Below are 23682 nucleotides of genomic sequence, written 5' to 3'. Positions count from 1 at the left end.
ACCTCTGCCAGTGTAGCCCCTGAACTCGAGCGGGAAAGGCTGGCCTCGGTGCGGCCGGGTTGGTGCGATTCGCTTTCGTTGCTCTCCCTCCCTCTCTCCCTCTCTCCCTCCCCCAAGGGACTTGTTGACTGAGCTCCAGGAATGGCACGCGCGACAATCAGCCCAGACGGATCTAGGTGCGTGCCTTTCTCTAGATATAAGCTGCCCTCGGGCCATCCAAAATAAGCGGGTGACTCCCTTGTGTTTGCTTGCTCTTGCTCAGCCACCCTTCGCCTCCAACCGGCTGATAGCCAAGGCGGGGGAGGGAAAACAACGCGATAGCAACCGAGGTGGACCCGCCGGTGATGCTGGCGGGATGGCACGCAGACCATATAAAGCGCTGAGAGCGACTGAAGGAAAGGGCGCGGGGCGGGGGGGGGGCTTAAAACTCCCGTCAGCATCCCTTGAATCAGCCGGGTTTTTGTTTTTTTTGGCCACGCAAGGGGAAAAAAAGGAAAGAAAAGCCGGCTTGGGTTCGTCATGGCAACAGTTAAGGTGCGTGTGTGGCAGCCCCACGAAGCAAAGTGCTTAGCCAGGTGAAGCCGCCCTTAGCTGAAGTGACGCCATCAACTTATATCCTGATCGGAAAGGCGGTGTTTATGACCTTTGTTATTGTAGATAAACGCTTATGAAGAAGCAGCCGAAACTTGTTCTGCCTTGATTATCCAAATCATTAGGATCGCAGGACTGTACCTACAGGACTGTGATCTAGACAATCTTCGTTCCCTTTCTCTTCTGGCTGGGCTGGGATTTGTTTTGTTGTTGTTTTTCCCCTTACAGTATTTGCAGAACTGTAGCACAACATTCGCAATTCATGTCTGTTACATTGATTGCAAACTGGCCCGTCCATTCCCTCCCCCCCCCCACAAGGTAATAATATACTGTGTTTGGATTTCGAACGTCTTCCTTACTATTAATAGCTAAGGGTGGTTGTGAGCATGCATAAAATGTTCTATTCACCTGCAGATGTGTCCCCTCCCAAAAACCTACCCCCTAATTAGAATTAATGGCATTTTGAAATACTTTAAATGGTACATATGGTGTTTTGGATAATGAAAGATTACCTGTTAGCTTTACAGCAGGGGTGTCAAACTGCCAGCCCATGGGCGGGATGCATCAAGCCGAAACCGTGCCCACCCCATTGCCAGCAATGAAAAAAAAGTCACAATACGTCACAACACATCCTGTGACGTTGCGAGTTTGACACCCCTGCAGTGCAGCAAGAAGCAAGCTCAGATCCAATGAGCCTTCAGTTTTATATCAACGTACTGGTATCGTCCCAGTTATCATTCATTCTCCCATGGAGCTGCCCAGCACATCCAAGCACATATCACTCCAAAAGCACTCCAAAATGATAACCACATATCACTCCACCATTGCCCTCATTCTTCCTTTATCAGCTTGATTTCTCCAGGGAGCGAGAGTTGGGCTGCTGGAACAATCAAGAGGAAGGATGGTGGCAAGATGCCACAGCATGTTGACTATAGGAGGGGGGAATGCCAAAGGTTAGGAGGCAAAAGACAGGAGTTTCCATCAATGAGTTCTGTAGTTCCAAAGCTGTCACCGCTGTCATCATTTCTTCTGGAGGAGGAGATGAGCTGATAGTTAATCAAATCAACTTCCAAGCCTTGCAGTGCTGCATCTATCACAGCACTGCATTAGTTGCATGTGAAAAGATGTTATAGCATTTTAGAGGACTGGTGTGTTTTGGAGGCAATCCATTATTGAATTCTGATTGTAAACTCAACTGTGGCTGTAAGGTAACATGAATCACTTTACCCAAAGATATCATTGTGTCTCAGAGATATCTCCTTGCCATAGATATGTATGCTTTATGATGGCTTAGAGCAATGAAAGTTCATTCTACAGTACTAGGTCCTGCTTAAGCCTAGACATCTGAGATGAAAAAAAGAATGGCTGATTCCTTAATGCCACTGCAATTAAATTTCTCATAATTAAAAAAAAAACCTTATATGGCACTGCATTTTAGGCCTTACTGGGAGAAAGTGGTGGGCCCAGAAACTCCATGCTGATGTTGGCCCGATCTAAAATCTCATATATTTATTTATAGCTTGTTATCAATGTGCATATTTTCCCCATCATCTTAAAGGGAGTTCAGATCCTTTATATCTCCCAAAGACTGCAATTCTTAAGTGGTCTGGGGTTTTCTTAAGAGGCTCTGCTCCATTTCCTTTCCTCCAAAATTTCAAGGCTTTTTAAAGAACAGGAAGGTCAAGTGTGGTATAGAGGAAGGATTGCTCTTCTATCCCCACTCTTGCCCCAAATTCTCACACAAAGAAGATGGTTGGTTACTCACTATTCTCTTTTAATTTCTTGAGACAGATCTGGCAAAAGAAGACATTTTGAACACCTGGGGGAAACCAATTAAATGAGAGTACACTAACATTACAAATTGCAGTGTAGGTACAAACCATACTGTCTCAAAACTCATTTAGGATTTCAAAATAATATCTGAAGAACATTTACTTTCCAGATTCACAGGGCATAATTTGAAATACCAAAATGCCTTTGTGTCTTCCTGACGTTTCCCAGTGTTGAATAGATCTTTATAAAGCTCTTTATATAGCTTTCTAATAACTCTGAAGTTTACTCCCCAAAAGAGCCGTTAGATATAACTTATACAGATGAAATAATAGTGTAAAGCAGAATTGTATGTATTACCTCATAGGTGAATTTTCTAATAAAATAGAATATGAATCCTACAAGCATCACAATAATATAGCAATCTCTTTTATCAAAACTGAAACAAGTAATTCTAAAACTGCTGATTTTTGGGGGGGAAAGAGAAAAACATTTGCCAAGTTGTCAGGCAGTTGTCAAATCCAGTAACAGAAAGATTAAAGTAAGTTCATCTATCTTCCAAAACTATTCAGCAAGCATGATGTCACACAATATTTACAAAGAGTAAGTCAATTTGTGGAGTGCTTGAAGTCTCAGTACACTATAAACTTTGTAACCAAAGTATCTGCTTTGTGGAAGCAGCAGACATGGGGATGTTCAACAGTAAGGGACCAGATAAACAACCTGGTAAGCTTTTGTTCCTTTAAAAGAAAATTGATCTGCAGAAATCAACCCATTTGTTCTTGTATGAATTAACCCACTCTTAAACTATAGATCAAATTCATTAAAGACAAAGCTACAAGACAACAGTTTCAGACATCAGCTTTGATCCCTGTAAAATATTTGTAGTGATGAGCATAATATGAAAGCACGAACACAGGTCAAACTTAACTATCTAATGCTCTTCATGAGCCAAAATCACCAGTTTATGATGTACCACCCTGCCTGCCTATCTACCAAAAGGATTTATATTTATCTAGTTAAAATTCTCTCAATACAAGTTCCTCAATGAAAGATGCAAGCCTTCTTCAAGAATTCCATCAAAGGAAAACTCACCACCTTCTGAGATTCCACTTTTATGCTATTTTTATCATTAGAAAGTTTTTCCTAAGTTTTGCAAAATCAGCAGCTTTGCAGTCCCACACATTTACTATAATCCAACCGTCTGGAACCTACTCCTTTTTCTGCTAATATCCTTCTGCATATTTGAAAACATCTGTCAAGTTTTCTCTTAATCTTCTGCAAGCTACATATATGCAATTTTAACATTTTTTCATAGAAGTTTGATAGAGGCAGATAATGATGGAAAGAGCTTTATTCTTGGGTGGTATCATACCATTGCAATATGGTTTGGCTGCATTTTACCCATTTGCTGTAAAGTATTTCACAGTACAAGTAGTCCTTGACTTACAACAGTTCATTTAGTGACTGTTCAAAGTTACAACAGCACTGGAAAAAGTAATTTATGGGCGTTTTTCACAATGATGACCTTTTCAGCATCCCCATGGTTCATGTCATCAAAATGCAGATGCTTATCAACTGGTTCGTATTTATGACACTTGCTGTGTCCCAAGATCATGTGATCACCTTTTGCCACCTTCTGACAAGCAAAGTCAATGGGGAATCCAGTTTCACTTAACAGCTGAGTTACTAACTTATCAACTGCAGTGATTCACTTAACAACTGAGGCAAGATAGGTTGTAAAATTGAGGGAAATTCATTTAACAAATGTCTCATTTAACAACAGAAATTTTAGGCTCAATTGTGGTAAGTTGAGGACTACCTTAGTTTGGAAAAATCTTTGGTCTATAAAGCCACATTTTGAAAAGGAAGTTAATTAAATCTATTATGAAATTACTTTGTAACATCTTCATGTACTAGTTTTTTTTTTTACTAAACACACTAATCAAAAAGTCTATTTTTAGTTGGGACAAAGGATGGTGAGTTTAGATTTTAGTAGTAATCCTTAAACAGGCTGATTATAAATGAAACTGCTGAGAATAATTATTTTGCTGCTCTTCCATCAATTGGTAAAAATCTGAAAGGAGTAAACGTAATCCTTTAAGTAGAATTTTAAAGAACAATATTAACATATATAATCCATATAATTCTTCTAAGAAACTATAATATCTCAAAACTCAAGAAATAAAAAAATCAAAAAATTGATTTTTTAAAAAACTAACAACCTTAGTGCTTAGTAAACAGCATGTTGTCTGGGTTCACATTTCACAACTATCAATAATAGTCAACTTGTATTATATCTTACTCTACATAACAGCTTTCCTTGATTTTCTCTTCTTCCCATATTGTTCTCTTTTGCAAACATTAGGTTAATACAGTTCTTAATATTTTAGTAACAAAGAGGTTAAATATAAACATTTTTCTAACATTTATCCAATTGGAAATAGCATCAATATAGAACTTCTTTTCTATTAATCATCCTGGTTGCATTATATGTCCTGTTTTCAACATTCTCATTTAGACTTTTTCCCCACAAAATTGTAATCATTTTTATCTGTTAAGATTTTTTCAAAATTGATATATGGTTAAATATCTAAGCTGCTTCTCTCACAATAATCCTCCCAACAATTACATTGCTCATCATAAAAAAAATACAATATTCTCAGAATAAGAAAGAAGAAAAAGAAAAATATATCTCTCTCAAACTAAAATTCATTCATATCCTCCATTTTTTTCATTTTTAACTCTATTCCATTTGATATTTACTAATAAGGTAATCCATGTTATATTTTAACCAAATTCAAACAGGTACTTAATCTTTAAAAATTGCATCTGATAATACATTTACATTTCTCATATCATAAAAAAGTCTTTTAACTCTATTCCATTAAATAATTACTGGTTGAGTAGTCCATATTGTATTTTAACCATATCCAAACCAATGCTTAATCTTTAAAAATTGCTTCTGATAAGTCCAATATTCTGATCCCTTGAATCTGATTTTAGTCTTTTTCTTTCACCAAACTGCTTTTCTCATCCATCAATTCCATTTAGTTAAAAAGTCTTGCCATTTTCTTGTGGGTGTTATTAAGAATGGGAGAGGCAAATCAGTAAGTTGATTTCTTTTATCTCTTTTTGTCTCTCAAGTCGTAGATTTTTTAGTATCTCTGTGATCCATTTTGTCAGGCTTTTATTCTTATCGCCGGCTTTGAGATTCTGGGGTGTTTTGTTTAGTTCTTTTTAAAAATCAAAGAAGTAGGTTATCTCATTCTGGGTGTCCTGCCAATACTTATAAGAAAACAGCTACAGTTATATATTCTCTTCCACCACTAGATGTCAGCAACAGTATGTTTTTTGTCCCCCTTAATAGTTTAATTTTTCGCTTCCTTCCGTGGGAGAGAGGGGCAAAGCTTCCCCTCCTTTTCACTTTCAGAGGCTTTTTTGCTCCTCGGGGTATCTTTTCCTAAAGTTCAGGATATAGAGTAGAAGAGAGAAGATCAAATTTCTCACCCATTTTAGCACGCTGTTCACAGATGTTCTGGTGAGTACTTGTGGACTTCAGCTGCAAGTAGCTTGGGCTGGTTACCAAGGTGGGGCCAGCCTTTCTCCTGTTGGTTTAGAGGGAATTCCCAGCTTGAACGGGACGACCGCCGTCATTCCTGGATCACTGGAGCACCCCTCTTTCTTCGCCGCCTCTTCGGGGCAGCTTTAGACCCATTTAGGATCCCCTGGCAGGACAAAAAGAGCTGCGGGAAGCGGAGCTTTGCAATCCTGTGACCGTGCGCTACCGTGCAAAACCAGAAGTCCTTATTTGAATTCTAAATGTGTATAATTTTTTGAAAATGTTTCTCCTTAGAAATAATCACAGCACAGGTGAATAAAACTGCTTGGTTTCACTTAGTGAAAAGGATTTATTTTTACCTGCTCAGTCTCTGCACCCAGCAGCACTTAATAGATTATTCTCTGTAAGTACAGGTAGTCATTGATTTACAAGAAAAATTAACCCCAAAATTTCTGGTGTTAAACGAGACAGTTGTTAAATGAATTTTGCCCCATTTTACAGTCTTTCTTGCCAGCATTAACTGAATCACTGCAGTTAAGTTAGTAACATGGTTGTTAAGTAAATCTGGCTTCCTCATTGTTTGTCAGAAGGTGATCACAAGACCATGGGATATTTAAACCATCATTAATATGAACCAGTTGCCATGCATCTGAATTTTGATCACCCGACCATGGATGCTGCAGTGGTTGTAAGTGTGAAAAACGGTCATAAGTCACTTTTTCCAGTACCGTTGTAACTTCAAATGTTCACTGGATGAATTGTTGAAAGTCAAGATCTATCGGTATAAATCAGGCTGGTATGATAGGAGCTAAAAGTGGATTTGTTTGCAATTATATTTATTCATTCATTTATTGGTGGGGGTGCCTATGTAGAAGTAGGAGTGAGAGAAAACTAGTAGACTTTCACAGACAACATAATTTTGCCAGATTGTATCCATCTCTTATTTTTAAAAGAAAGTGTACCATTTCTAGCCATCTACATAAAAGATCACAAAATAGTACTGTGGTACTGAAATTTCTTTTCAATTTGCAGTACTGCATAAAGTGAAAATGGAGCCAACACGTTAAAGAGATCGATGTCCTGGGATTAAGCTGTCAAAAAAAGGTTACTGGCTTTGCTTACTTGCTTTCCCATCTTTCCAAAAGGCAAACTGACTAAAAAATCAATATAACTCTTCAGTTATATACAGGTAGTCCTCAGAATTGCTATCTTTTGCTTAAGGACGGTTCAAATTAATGATGGCCTTGGAAAGGTGCTTTACGGCCATTTCCGGCACTCACAAAGCATCACATCATCACACCTCCATCACGATCTGAGTGCTTGGCAATCGGTTTGCACTTACAGTTGATTGTCAAACTCTCTGCAATCATGTGGTTGCTATTTGAAGATTTCTGTGCCAGCATGGGGAGCTTTGGGGGAGTTGGAGAGATCCTGGAAGGTCTGATGCAGGTAGCACGTTAATTGTCTTTCAGTTAAGGAGCTGAAAGTCCTGTTTGAATTTTGGCAGGATTTTCAAACACCGCGTGCCCCCCCCAGTGGAATGATACTGCATAAGGCTACACTAGGATTTCCAGGGCTTTTCTACCCATGGGAGGCACCCTGTGCTCTCTGCCTGGGATTCTGTTCACTTAATGGCTTGTGAGATTGCTTAACAACCCCAGCTGGGGGCACAAGCAAAACAATCACATGGCATCTTTCTTCACCACCACTTCTTTCATTGACCAAGATTCTTGTCCCAATTGTGGTTGAAGGTTGAGGGCTACCTGTAGAATGAAACATTTCACATTTGAATATTATAGGCTATATCTATATAATTGAGCAATGAGAACTAGCAGCACATCCTGCAGCTTGCCTGTATTTCTGAGGAAATACAAAATATGCAGGCAGCGGTTTCAAAATGGGCTATAAGAAACCTATCCTTACAGTTAAGTACTCCCCCAATCCTATTTGTTTAAAACCATCCATACTGCTGCAGAAACATGCTTGAGTAGAAAGGACAATAATTTAGATGCAGAAAGGCAACCTCTTTTCTACCCAGATTGCACAACATTTCTATAGCTGAAAACCACACATCACCCCATAATCCTTTTTCTTATAAAAATATATCCTGAGGAAGGGATCTTAAGAAAGTTTTCTGAATTATGCTCACATTTTCAAAGTGTACTGACTTCACTTATCTTAGCTTTCCTTTCTATTATTTTCACCCTCTTTCCTTCCATTAGCTGCTTTTATTTTTAGCCTTAATTTAGTTACAGTGCAAAGGACTTAACAATCGGGTTTTATAAACCATAGTGAGGCAGTTTGTACAGATATTCCTTGAGGTACAGCAGCTCACTTAACAAACATTCCAAGTTACCACAGATGCCCCCAAATCCCATGCAATCCTGTTTCAAAGATACAATGGCTGCAGTGGTCATTCACACTTAGGACCAGCCATAGGGACGCTGTAGTGCTCCACATCTGTCACCCCTCATATACTTCCAGGACCCGCAAGCACTTGGGTCTGCTCCCCACATGTCCGTTGCACTTACCTTTTGAAGTTTCTGGACCTTATGTTGGAGAAGGAGGGCAGGCCATGTGTCCCTGGCCCATGCAGCAGTGACCAGAACGCGGCCACCATTTTGTCCCTGCCCACTTCTGACCAAGAACAAAATGGCGGACCGCAGACAAACTTGTTTTGCTGCCTTAACAAGATCTGCACAGCTGTTGCAGAAATCACTGTATAGACCTCATCAAGACAGCAAAACAAAGCTGTTTGTCCCCAGGCCACACAATGGTGACCCAAATGTGGCCGCCATTTTGGAGGTGGGACAAAATGGTGGCTGCTTCTGGAATCACCCTGTTCACACAAAGAAGCAACCCATTCCGGCACTTTGGAAGGCCTTAAAAGGTAAAGGTTCCCCCACACATGCGTGCTAGTCGTTTCTGACTCTAGGGGCCGGTGCTCATCTCCGTTTCAAAGCCGAAGAGCCAGCGCTTGTCCAGTCATGTGGCCGGCATGACTAGACGCCAAAGGCGCACGGAACGCTGTTACCTTCCCACCGTAGTGGTCCCTATTTTTCTACTTGCATTTTTACATGCTTTCGAACTGCTAGGTTGGCAGAAGCTGGGACGAGTAACAGGTGCTCACTCTGTTATGCAGCACTCGGGATTCGACCCGCCAAACTGCCGACCATCGGTCGACAAGCTCAGTGTCCTAACCCACTGAGCCACCGCATCCCTTTTGGAAGGCCTTGGAGGTCTTCAAAAACAAGAGGAGGAAGAGGGTGTTTGGCCTGGTGGGGTGGGAATCAGCCTAAGGGGGACCCAGTGGGAGTGGTGAAAGGCCTATGGGACCCAAGGGGCTAGAGGCAGAACACATGGTGTCTTCTGGTTTGGGGAAACTTTGGGATGGCCAGGGCAGGCGGGCTTGAACCCGTTCTAGGCCTCCAAGGGACTTTCCCACCTGAGACATCCCATGCTCCGCTTCATGACCAGGACATGCATTTAATGATTCATTGGGGAAAGCAGGTAAGTGAGGATGCTTCACCTAATGACTGTCACAAGGTGCAACTTTAATGAGCAGGGTCCATTACGGTCGTATCTCGAGAACGACCTGCATAGCACCCTTGTGGTAGCCTAACTCTTCTTAGTGCAGCCAATTTCATCATCTACTGTAGCTGGGTGGAAAGAAGCCTATTTGCCTGCCACTTTGCTTGGGATGCTCCTTTTGTATGACTGCTGTTGAGAAACCAGGATGCTGACAAATGACAAAAAAGTATGGCGATAGTTTTGGTTTTTTTAAAATCAATTTCATGTCCCGTGGCTTTAAAGTGTTGGAACAGGGATGAAGTTTGTTCTCCCTTTCTGAGTGAGTTCCTGTGCTCTTCAATGCGTGCACTTATTCTTCTGTTGGTCTGTCCGATGTATGTGGTGGAGCAGGTGGTGCAGAGGAACAAACAGCCACTACCACACACTTCTCCCAGAAGAACGAAGCTGAAGCCACCAGCCTGAGGATGACGGATGAGATTTCGTCGAAACATTGCTCTTATACCTTCAATTCTACATGGGGAAAAACCCGAATGACCAAAGATCTACATACAAACACCCGCGAAAACCTCAGAAAACATATATATAGTCGATGGCTGCCCAATGTTTTCTTTCAGATGCCTTTTGACTCCCCAACTCAGCCCAAAGTCCTAGTATTCTCTGAAGATTACCATCCAAATACAAATGCTACCACATATATTGCATTGTCCACATGCAGATTCCCTCCTTCTTATCTCAGTCAAGACCTCCAATTCAAGCAATCCCTTGACGCTGGGAGGAAAAGGTTTGTGACAGTAGAGCTGGGGGCAAGAACTTGCTTAGCTCCAGTTGGTTAGACAGGTGTGCTGTGGGATTGTCCCTTTCTGTCTGGTTCTGGGGCTTGGCACCTGTTCTGCAAGACAGGCTGGCTGCAAGGAAGACTGACTTCTGCAGTCACCTTGTCCTTTTTAACTGGGTTGACCAGGTGACCTAGAAACAGACTGGCCCCTCCCTGGCTTAGAGATGATAATTAGAAATGCAACTGAAAGGAGTCAATTCTTGCATTTTCCTGCATAGTAGGCAATTCTCTTCACAATCACTCTGATCCCTCACGTCATGACTTAATATAATGTCCGTAGGATAGTGTACAGTGTGGGGTCATTGGCGCTGTCTGAGCTTGGTGGTTTTCTTGAAGGTGTTTCATTATAGCAGAATCCTTTCTCTATTTCCAGCTCTGCAGCAAGACAGGTTCAAAGTTAGCAGCTAGCTGTGAATCTTTTGCACTTTTTTATTGTAATCATTAAATGATTTCAACAGCTTTTCTTCTTTTATGCTAGCACTGATGCTTGATTTTCTGGTTTTGAATGTGGATTAACTGCCAAGAACAGTAATGATACGTAAAAGAGCCTTGCATGGTCTTCTACTTGACTGCAACAAGACTCCATAGTACTATTCCAAGTGTAAGATCCTCATATTTTCCAAACACCCCATATTACCAAACTGACAAATAGAAAAGCTCACCACCTAATAAGTCACAACCTTTAAATATCTAAGGATGGTTTTACAAGCTTCCAGAGCCCAAACTGCCCATCAGGATTAAGTGTCTCAAAGGGCATAGAAGTCAGTAATGAAGATCTTTTATTTTAATCCAGATGCACAGTTCATTCCAGCTGTTCTTAACTTATTTACAGTTTTGCCTAGTTCAGTTAGATTTCTACCATGAGATGGCAACATGAAATAAAGTCCATTCCAAATTTTTGAGAAATATTTTCCAGGTCTTTTGCTGTGTCCCAAATATGAATCTAAGGGATGCGGTGGCTCAGTGGGTTGGGACGCTGAGCTTGTCGATCAGAAGGTTGGCAGTTTGGCGGGTCAAATCCCGAGTGCTGCATAACAGAGTGAGCGCCTCATCCCAGCTTCTGCCAACCTAGCAGTTCGAAAGCACGTAAAAAATGCAAGTAGAAAAATAGGGACCACTACGGTGGGAAGGTAACAGCGTTCCGTGCGCCTTTGGCGTCTAGTCATGCCGGCCACATGACCATGGAGACGTCCTCGGACAAGCGCTGGCTCTTCGGCTTTGAAACGGAGATGAGCACCGGCCCCTAGAGTCGGAAACGACTAGCACGCATGTGCGGGGGAACCTTTACCTTTTACCTTTAAATATGAATCTGGATTATTATCTTTAATTTTGGGCTAAAATTATTACCTAGTCCATCTAGTATAGCCCTTTAATTATAGTAGGTGATTCTGGTTCTACCTGGAAAAAGCCATTTCTGGAAAATTGCACTTCCAAGGCTTTTCTTGGAAAGGTCTTTTGCTACTGGGGCCAAAGCAAACCAACTCAGTTTTGAAACAAACTGTTCTAGACATAGAACACCAATTGGATTATGCAGCTGGCCTCCGTGATAGAGTCATTAACAATCAATTTCTCAAATCCTAATCAGTCAGTTATCTGGAGAAGATTACAGGTTCAAAATTCAGAAGATCTTTATCCTTGGCTCCTTTTAACCACAGTGTTAGAAGGAAAGTACAAGAAAATATCATCAAACTATGGTGTCTTTACGAGGCAGGTGCAAGCTCTATGATTCTATTATTTAAGAAAACCTACAGCCCGTGTTTTGTTATGCAGCCAGTTCTACAAGGACATCCTCTTTGCAGTTGATTTTCCTTCTTTTCTCAAAATTTCCAGGATATTCTTACTCATTTTACTCACATCACCTATTAAGTAACACAGACATGTTAATTGCTGCTAAAGTTTGTTATATGATGTGTAAACTCCACCTATTATGAATCTTAATAATTAATGGTTATGCAATGCTTATTCATACACTCTTTTCTGACTGTGATCATAATGAAGTCTAGCTTAGTCTAATCTTAGGATAGATGGCAATCTATTTAAACAAATTTATATAAAGATATGATTAATTTTTATAATTACAGAACATCACACCTATGTGTCTTTCCAACTACAGACTTGAATTATAAGAGAAACATGCTAGAAAGAAAAACAAACCTTTTTGTCTCTCCAGCTAAATACTGGAGAAGAGAATGACCAGCAGCAAGATGGAAGCTCAGTAACAGTGGCAAGGAGTGCACCATAGATAAAGGTAAAGGTTCCCCCACACATGCGTGCTAGTCGTTTCCGACTCCAGGGTGTGGTGCTCATCTCCGTTTCAAAGCCGAAGAGCCAGCGCTTGTCCGAGGACGTCTCTGTGGTCATGTGGCCGGCATGACTAGACACCAAAGGTGCACAGAACGCTGTTACCTTCCCACCGTAGTGGTCCCTATTTTTCTACTTTCATTTCTACGTGCTTTCGAACTGCTAGGTTCTCAGAAGCTGGGATGAGTAACAGGCGCTCACTCTGCTATGCGGCACTCGGGATTCGACCCGCCAAACTGCCAACCTTCTGATCGACAAGCTCAGCGTCCTAACCCACTGAGCCACCATGTCCATAGGAGACTTGAAATAAGAATAGGTTAGGGATAGGTTGTCATAGTTCAGAGTTTTTCCTTCTTTTTACGTTGTTCTAATATACCTCCTGGCTTTCGATTCCTGGCAAATTCTACGTTCCCCTTCTCACACGTGGGCCCCGAATATGGAATTAAGTGTAAGAAAATACCAAATGTTTGCTTAATGGAAAATTATTGCATTATTCTCAGCAGATGGTAGATGCTTCCCTGGAGGTTTAAACAAATATATTCAGTTATATTAATAGAAGGTTCATGCTATAAATATCAGAAAGAAATATGGCAGAATTTCCCTGTTATGGAAAAGAATGATTACAGATAGCAATGTAAATAGATTAATAGGAACAGAGGTTCCATGGATCCTATATGCTAATTTTGCTTAGCCATTTGAAATTAATCAAATCAGATTCAGACATTGAATCTCTTACTATTTCAATAGTCTCCAAAATCAAATGCACTGGAGTTTTGTTTGCATATTAAAAACCTCAGTCTATCTATGTCTGCACTGAGTTTCCATATGGGGAACTAATTCCCAGGTAAGAACAAAGAGTACTGTGTCTAAAATCAGTGCATCTACAAAATTATGCCATTATTTCCTTGAATGCTCCACTCTGTTGCAGAACAGATCACATGCAAGTGCAATAGATCAAGGGCATACGTGCTGTTTGATGAGCAACCAGCCAAAGGCTAAGTAAGACCAGAACAAAAATTAAATTTTGATTTAATTTAAATTAAACTCAGAAGGTTTTATATGTCTCCTGTGTGTTTTAATGTACTTATAGTAAAAATTATAGTTGGTGAGAGACCAGGTTTCGTGGACTTGCAAGTTCAGTGGTAATTTCTCATTCTGGGTAATTTTTAATTGTAACAGAGAAGAAGTGGCAATGAAACAAACCTCCAATTTTGATTGCTTCAATTCTTCACTTTTATCACTAACAGAAATAATATCTATATGTGTGAACACTGCATATATCGTGATCATGAAAATGACTTGCTGGTTCAGCTCCCTGGGCCCTAACATTGTATATACCATATATCACTGGGTAGGTAAAATGAGGACCCAGATTGTTGGGGGCAATAAGCTGACTTTGTAATAATGCTGCTGGGGGGGAGGGGCGAAAGCCCTAATAAGCAGGCATATACATAGCTATTGCTAAGCACATTTGATTTGTGCTTAGACTGTAAGCTGCCCTGAGTCTTCGGAGAAGGGCGGGATATAAATGGGATTAAAATAAAAATAAATAAAATCTAAGGCCTTTTGACTCCATGGGCTATATGTTGTGAGATTAAGAGCCAAGAAAGCATATGCAGATGCACGTGTCCACATGCTATATAATATATACATTAATACCTCAAGGAGAGTATGGTGGAAGGAAGGAAGGAACAGAATGACTAATGAACCTAGCTTTCCCACCCTCTCAATAATTCTGCCTCCGGACTTCAGGTTTCCCATGGTGGGTGACCCTATGTCATCATGCCAAGCACAAGCATTACAGGCACATGTTCTGGGGGGTAGAAAATCAAAATAATGGCCACTGAGCGATTTCCCAGCCAACATGTGATATTTGGAGAAGTAATAAATATTGCTTTTGGAGAAGTAATAAATATTGCTATCTGCTTTTAGGGGGGAAAGAACAGTCTCAAGGAGCATTTGTTAGGTGAGCTCAGAAGAATACACAACCAAGGCCACATCAGTAACAATAGCAAATTTGTGAATAGGACATTGATAAATAAGGAAACAGGGTTCTTACCTTTTGGGATGAAGTGAATTACTTATAAAACACCCCATTCGATAGAAATGTGTTTATTCAAGTATTTTTTCTAGATCTGAATTTATTATTGGATTTAACTGCACTTCTGCTTTGTATAATGTGCCACTCAAAAATTATCTTGTGCCCAAAACAGAAACATTTAGAAGTCTGAGAAAAAAGTAGCACAAGTCTGCCACCTACAGTGGCACAGTAAAGTCTCCAATAAGGCCAAACAATTACTTTGATATCATGTAATTGGATATATGTCATACTTTGCCACGTACATCAAAATCCTATAATATATTTATGGACAAATCACATGGATACCAATGATTTTTCCTTCAAGCACCTTGTTTAATTTTCCAATACAAAAGAAGAAAAAGGAAAAATGTAGATCTCTGCCCAAAAGAATGGATGGATGAAGTGAGTACTGTCTTAAAGAAAATCAACTACAAGTAGTCCTCGACTTATGACCATAATTAAGCCCAAAATTTTATAACCTTTCTTGCCACAATTATTAAGTGAAACAGTGCAGTTGTTAAATTAGTAACACGGTTGTGTTTTTGCCATTGACGTTGCTTGTCCGAAGGTCATAAAAGGTGATCACATGATCAGTTCCCAAGCATCTGAATTTTGATCACGTGACCACCGGGATGCTGCAACTGTCATGTGAAAAACGGTCATAAATCACTTTTTTCAGTGCCGTTGTAACTTTGAACAGTCACTAAATGAACTGTCAATGACTACCTGTACGTAATCTTTCTTTCATATTCAGAGGAGTTGTTCAAGTTAACAATGAATTTGGTGTTGGCACTGTTCAGTCACCTTTCTCAGAAGGTGAACAGGATTCCACTTTGATGTTTTTGAAGGAGCTCTCTAGCAAGAGCTTCCTTGTAAATTAAGTATCTTTGAAGCTGCCACTTGTTCCTACCAAATATGGATCAGGTTTTTTTGCCCTGCCCTGAGCTCATGCAAAATACACTGACCAGACTGGAAATCAGTGCATCCCATGTGAAGCTCATGTGAGTTTTGGGAAGATGAGCTTATTAATTAGCAGCTCAGCTCCTACTCCCAGTAGGACCACTCGTATTTTTTTTTCTGGATCTACAGTTTTCCATTGGAAGGAGGCCTCTCTTTCTCACATTTCCTGGAATGTTCTCCTCCTTCCTGTAAGAAAGAGCCCTCCGTTTCTTTTATGCTGCTTCCTCCACGCAGTGAGTACAGGCAGTCCTCCACTTACCACCATTTGTTTAATGACACAAGTTACAATGGCCCTGAAAAAAATGATGTGACCAGTTTTCACACCTGTGTGACTGTTGCACATCCCCATGGTAATGTGATCAAAATTCAGATGCTTGGTAACAGGCATGTATTTATGATGGTTTCAGTGTCCCGGGGTCTTGTGATCACCTTTTGTGACCACCTTCTGACAAGCAATGGGGAAGCCAGATTCTCTTAACAACCATGTTACTAACTGAACAATTGCAGTGATTCACTTAATAACTGTGGCAAGAAAGGTCATAAAATGGAGCAAAACTCATTTAGCTGTCTTGCTTAGCAATGGAAATACGGGGCTCAGTTGTGGTCATAAGTCGAGAACTACCTGTATCAGAAGGAAACTGGTGCATAAAGAATGAGGACGGGGGAGGGGATACCATCTGGTGGCTGATTGTTTTGTGTGTGCGAGCGCGCGCGTGCGCACACCCACCCACACACCCATCTAGAGAAAGGCTTATCAGCTCAAAAGATGGAATTCTGAAGATGAGGATAATGGCTGTGTGGAAATGTTAAGAACATTTTAAAAATCGTAACATTTAAAAGAGGCAAGTGATGTTAAAAAATAATTAAAAGTCAGGGGAAGGGAGTTCAGGGTGCTAACCAGACCCATGATCACTTGTTTTTTTTATGCACCCCAACCAAGGCTGCAGAGCTATGTCTTCATGCCTTTCCGGAAGGCTATGCTGTAGGTATGTTTAAAATGGAATATATTAACAGAATTTACCAAGGAAAGGCATGCAAGAATATGTATGTATGTATTTTTTCAATAGTCAAGTTGAAAAGTCACAATTATGAAAAATTATTTTAAGGAAATTCCTTTGTTGATTTGAGGCCTGCAGAAGAGCAAGAACCAGAACTTTGTATCTCCCTCCACATTGATCGTCATTTTAACTGATCAACAAAATAATTCAAAATTGGCAGTAAACACAAACTATATAATTTTCCTACCTTGTGTAGTGGTGCTGTAAGCAAATTGGTACATACTAAGCACTCTAGGGAGATGATTCTTTTCTTTAGAAATTTGGAAAATCACCCAACATTTTATAATGAAGCCTAATGTTGGCTTGTTTTAATAAAAAAAATCGTTATGTGCACAACATAGAATATTGCTGAAAAAAAGTTTGAATACCCATAATGAAAGCCATTTTCTCAAATCTGGTCACCTTCATCATATTAACATTTCCTAACACAGAAGCGTGTATGTATAAATGCCATTTTGAACAGAAATACGTTCTTGTATTTGCTGCTTTTATATACTTGTATTTTTGTCGCTTTTTTAAAAAGGAGAGAGAAAACTATTTTTACTATGCGTAAAATGAGCCAGTCATGATGATGCCTTTATTTAATTCATACAGCACACTGAATCTTAATTATACAGGGTGGGTTCTCCCGGGTTGGGGTTCTTTTTTTTCTAAACAACCCCCTCCCCCCAAAAAATAAAAAATAAAAATAAAAAAATTCGGCGCCTGCCTTGCTCTCCCAGAAACGGTATATAAGGCAACCCTTCTTGCCGCACATTGGCTCAACCTCTGCTGTGAATAGAGAGCCTCGTTTTTCCTTTCTTGCGAATTCCCGCCAATTCTCGCCGCCCCATCTGGGACGGAGGGCAGAGTTCCTCTCCTCCAAGGCTGAGCCTGAGCGTTGCCGGCAGCCGAGCCTGAACCGCGGAGAAGCAGCCGCTCGAGGCAGAAACCTTGGGGAAACCCCACGCGGAGAGACCCGCGGGATGAGCGAGGGAGGCTGGCGCGGATAGGATGGGCGAGCTGGGGGAAACAGGGAGGGCAGTGACCGGAGTGGGTGGGTGGGGGGAGAAGGAAGGAACAGTTTGGCGCCTCCAGGTGGTGGCTGCATTAAGTGTTTACAGTGGTTCAGATGAGATGGGGAGCCTAAATGAAATCCTCATCATTTTATTTTTAATCTCTCCTGCCTTTTCCTTACAATTTCTTAACCTGTTCTGTGCTTTTATGATATTGCTCATTGGATTGAAACTAGCATGATATGTATCTATTTATTCCGGATTATTGCATTACTATGGCTAAATAGTTCTTCAGCATATTTTCCTACTCTAAAATGGTTTGTTGTTGTTGTTAGTTGCGAAGTCGTGTCCGACCCATCGCGACCCTATGGAAAATGTTCCTCCAGGCCTTCCTGTCTTCTACCATCTTCTGGAGTCCATTTAAGCTCACGCCTACTGCTTCAGTGACTCCATCCAGCCACCTCATTCTCTGTCGTCCCCTTCTTCTAAAATGGTATATATGTCTTAATTTTAATTTACAGTCAATCATATGAAGAGGACTAATAAAAGTGAAGAATTTGATTTCTAAGCTTCAACTTCATGGATTTTTCAAGAGGTAAATCGCTGCATCAAGAGGTGTTTGTCAGAGAAAAGAAAATGGAGTCAGGGACCCCATGTTCAGTACATGGAGAGGAAATGTTTTGTACTAGAAAACAAGTACAGGATATAAAGCTATAAAAACTATGCTTTATATTGAGGCTCATAATAATCCAAGTAGACCTTGATGTATGACTGATTCCAAATTACAGTGGTAAAATCATGGCATTGGTTAAGTGGGTCACATGCTGCTTCCCGGTTTTACGAATACGCAAAATGGCTTACAAGACTGAAGAAATTGCTTGGACCCCGTTTATTCATTCATTCAATTTGTATAGCCACCCATCAACCAATTGTTTGTATGCATCATGTTTTTAAAGGGTCACCAGTTCAAATTTGGGAGACAGAGCTGCACTCCTGCATCTGAACAGATTTAAGGAATTGATATGCAAGCTGAAAAGCCATGGAAAGCAATATAGAGCTTCCTTTGTCAGCTGAGGTGCACTTGTGAGTTTGGTAAGTTGCATTTGCACCTACTGTAGTTTATATATAAGCAGGAGCAGGCATTTATTTATAGCTGAAGCCATAAGCTTTTCACGTAAGATTTTGTTAGAAAAGGAATCCAATCACATTCAAAATGAACAAATTCTGAATATAGATTCACTTGGGGTTTATTGGAATTTCTTTCTGGCATACATTATAAATAGCACTTTTGAAGTCCTGGATACAATCAGCCATTTTTCCTAGGATTAAAATCAGTGGTGGACCACAGACTTCCTTGCAGCTGCTCTTCCACCCAGACCCTGTCAAGAGATTTAAAGAAACCCCCAGTGGTTGAATCATGGTGTCATCAAGGACTCAGTCCCAGATTGATCCATCAAGCATGGCCATGCATAGATCATATTCCAATTCAGATCATCCCACAAATAACAATTCATAATATAAATTATATGTGCCATTAGGGATTGAAAGAGTATTGCATGCAAAATATGTATTTCTTAAAATATTCTGCTGTACATTTACCGTTAAGAGCAAACACACAAAATAGTATTTCTTTACTTGCCATGAAACTAAAAATTTATCAGAATAAGGGTGTAATTAAATACTATATGCATTTTAGATCAATATATAGGTATATTACATTCCCACTCCCACTTTGCTGGTGATTTTTCTCTGCAAAAGCTGAATAGGGATAGATTCTTCATAAATCCCCATCATTTTGTTCCATATTGAATCTTTGTGGAAAGACCTGCAAGGTAAAAGTTTTTCCTCCCAATGTTTAAATGAAGAGCTTAAATAGGTTTTTATTTCAAGAAGTCTGTGAATTTCAAACGAGGAGATTCATTCACCAGAAGAATCTAGATTTCACATACTATACAAAGATGGTGATGGGGACATGTTGGGGAGAGGAATAAGCCTTTTATGTTTTTCATGGCAGTAAAAAGGTTCATATGTTTCTCTTATAAGAGAAGATAGCAGAACGGAAAGGTGAGGATGGGGAGAAGAAGAGAAGGTGAAAAAATAGATAGTACAACATTAGGTCAGGCATAATGCTGTATAGCAACAAAAGAGAGTAGACCAGGCATGCCATACTGCCGGCCCGCACCCACCCCATTGTCGTCAATGGGGAAAAAGTCCCGATACGTCGCACAACGTCACATGATGTGAGTTTGACATGCCTGGAATAGACAATGTAATCAAGCCTATGATTGACATAAAGGCAACCTATTCTCTGCCCAATAAGATTGTGTGACACATTTCAGTGGTTGGCCAATGTCTTCTTTCAGATTTGTTTTGAGAAAAAGAAAAGGAGGCATTTCTGGGAAATTACACTTCCAAGGCTTTTCTTCAGATCAACTTTTGCTCTTAATCCTCTAGCTCTAAATAGATTTTTTAAATCAATATTAATCTTATGCGTAATCCACATAATCCTTCTAAGAAACTATGATCTCTCAAAGCTGTGATCTGGAAGGAACTATATTAAAACTTTATTTGAAATCTAAATATAAATAAATGTCTGGAAATGTTGTTACTTGGAAATAATCATAGCACAAGTCAAGAAAAACCGCTTGGTTATACATTAATGAACAGAGTTCATTTTTACCTGCTCTGCCTCTGCAGCTAGCAGCACATAATAGATTGTTTTTTGTAAAGTTAAATCAGGCTCATAAGATAGGAGATAAAAATGAATTTGCTGGGGATTCTATTTATTTCTTTGTTCATTTATGGGGAGGGAGGATGTCTTTGTTGAAATCAGTGTAAGAGAAAAATAGCAATTTCCAAAGTCTGCACAGTTTGCCAAATTGAATGCATTTTTAAAGTACCGTATGTTATTTCTAACTCTATCTACATGATAGTTTAAAAAATAGTACTGCAAGGAGTAATCCTGGAATTTCTTTTGCATTAAGTGAACATGATGGGGTCCACATGTTAAGAGATAAATATCCTAGGATTAGGTTTTCCAAAAAGCTGATCATCTTTGCTAACTTGCTTGGCTATCTTTCCAGAAGTTAAACTCACTAAAAATCAATATAACTCTTCATTTATGCAGAACAAAATGTTTCAGATTTGAACATAACAGTCTATATCTATATAACAAGAGGTAGCTGCACATCCTGTCTCTAGCCTTCACCAAACACATCAACTCTGTGGATAGATACATTCACACAAGAAGATATTAAGGAAAACAGTCTGGCTTTCCTGGACTGCAGTGCACATTAAGAAAGACCAAACCTTAACACTGAAGTTTGCAGGAAACCCACACACAGAGATCAGTATTTATATTTTGATTCTCATCACCCACTGGAGCACAAAATGGGAGTGATCAGAACCCTACATGACAGGGCTGAAAGTAAAGAGAGAAAGGAAAAACATATCAAGGAATCTGTAAGAACTTGTGATTATCCTAACTGGGTCTTCATAAAATAAAATAAAAAGACCCAGGAGAAGCTCCTCCATTACAGACAAAGAAGAGAACAACAAATATAGCAACATTGTCATTGCATATGTTGCAGGAATATCTGAAAAGCTCAGGAGATTTTCGGCCAACACAAATACATACACACTTTAAACAGGATAGGATACACGAAGTCAGAAGCTTGTCCACCTCAAGGATAAAACCCAGACACAAACTGAGCAATGTGATATATGCAATAAAATGCAGTGAAACATATGCATATCTGCACATTGGTGAAACAAAACAACTACTTCACAAGTGCATGGCACAACATAGGAGATCAAACCCAGATAACAGATAAAGGAGACAAATCCCCAAGTGGCCTCAACAGCTCTCAGAGAGGGTGTTAATGATCAGTTACTGCAAAGAAATATAATCCTTCCATTTCCCCCTCCCACCATCCCATCAGTACCTATTTTTCCATCCCCCCACCATCCAATCTCAACTGTCAGTATTTATCCTTCCATCCCCCCACCATCCCTTCTCAACAGTCAGTATTTATCCTTCATCCCCCCCACCATCCAGTCTCAACTGTCAGTATTTATCCTTCCATCCCCCCACCATCCAGTCTCAACTGTCAGTATTTATCCTTCCATCCCCCCACCATCCAGTCTCAACTGTCAGTATTCATCCTTCCATCCCCCCACCATCCAGTCTCAACTGTCAGTATTTATCCTTCCATCCCCCCACCATCCAGTCTCACCTGTCAGAACCTATCCTTCCATTCCCCCCAGTGTCACAACTGATGAAGCTTCTTGGATGAGAAGCAAAATGTTTTCTTCTTGTTCAAGGAAAAACAGTCCAGTTGTGCCTTTTGAAAAAAACACCTTGAGACAACTATGATGTGGATGACTGAGACTCCCCACAGACCTTTAACCATACACTTTGTGATGAATGCCCTTCCTGAATGGTGCAGGAATATGAACGGATTTGCACTTCAATTTGAGATACAGATAACACGGACTCCAGCCCGCACTTGTGTTCAACAGTGATAGGATACAGGACAGAAAACCTCCTACTGAAAGCACAGCTCCAACTTCTCAACGAAAGAATGATAGATTAATTTTGCAGTTGAGGTTTTGAAAGAGAGAGTAGAACACAAACTTCAAGAGCTGAAATAACTTATTCCAAGAGAAATATTGGCGGAGGTCACAGAATTTATGAAAAAGGCACAACTAGCACAACATTACAAGGGAAAGAAAGGCAAATGTTCTATCCTACGGTTTAGACAAGAAAAAGCACACAAAACAGAAAAATCAATCCAGATGAGAGAGGACAGTGACATGTCTGACTGATAGGTGAGAAATGTGTTATCTAAAGGACTGAATTTTGCAGTAACACCAGAACAGCTACCAAATGTAGATCTCCTCACAGCCAGAGTCAGCCATCAAGATAAGAAAATCTTTATTCTCATTTTTTACTGTGGGCACAACGGCACACATCAAAAAATGAAATTTAGTTGCCCACTCTCAAAGTGAAACACATACATGACACATACCTAAAACATACTACATACAACATGTGTATGGACCCACACCCTTACATATACATAACAATAAAATACTGTCCATCTTGAATATATAATGGAAGGGGGAAGCCTGAGAGTTCACAAGGTTAATGCTGTATGGAATAATAATGGAATAATAAACTGACAGAACTAGAGCCAGAACAATTAAGGATAAAGGTATCTGCAATGCTCGCCAATGCCAAAACACACCCCTCCAATGTCACAATTCAAGAAAGGAGAGCATTGGCATCACTAAGAAGAGACCTCAAAGTCACCATTTTGGTAGCTGATAAATGAAGATACACGGTTATCCTGAACACAGATGACTACAGCATCAAGATGGACCCTTTTCTGAAGGACACTGCTACATATAAGACTCTGAAGAGCAATCCTAAGAGTTATTAGAAAAAAGTCATTAATTTCCTGCAACAACTACTGAAGGACAATGCTGTTTACCCTGGGGAAGCCAATCCATGCATATAGGGACTCCCCAAAATCCATAAAGAGAGAATTCAGGCCAATTGTCAGCAGCATCAATTCTGTCAACTACAAATTGGGAAATATTTAACCACCTTATTAGCTCTTCTGGTTGTCCACACCACCCATCACTTCAACAATTCACAGGACTTTGTCAGCAAGGTTTGGAAACTAAAATTGGATCTGGATGAAACTATGGTTTCTTATGATGTGACTTCACTCCTGATCTGCATTCCAACAATTGAAGAAACATCTGCTACAAGACAGCACATCCCCTGTAGACAGTAACAAAAATGTAACTTAACCATGAAACACTCCAATATGAAGTCTTAATTTAGTAACATTTTTCAAAATTTCCCCATTTAATTCACTTGATTCTCATCTTAGACTTTAAATATGAATTTCAGTGGTGCTCTTTGATTTTATTTCTAAAGCTTTCTGAAAGTAGGGGTCCATTCACTTTCAGTCGAATGGATTTTTCCT

This window comes from Vipera berus (genome assembly GCF_964194415.1).
Source record: "Vipera berus genome assembly, chromosome: 1".
Classification (NCBI taxonomy): Eukaryota; Metazoa; Chordata; class Lepidosauria; order Squamata; family Viperidae; genus Vipera; species Vipera berus.
This window is presented reverse-complemented; position numbering follows the sequence as displayed.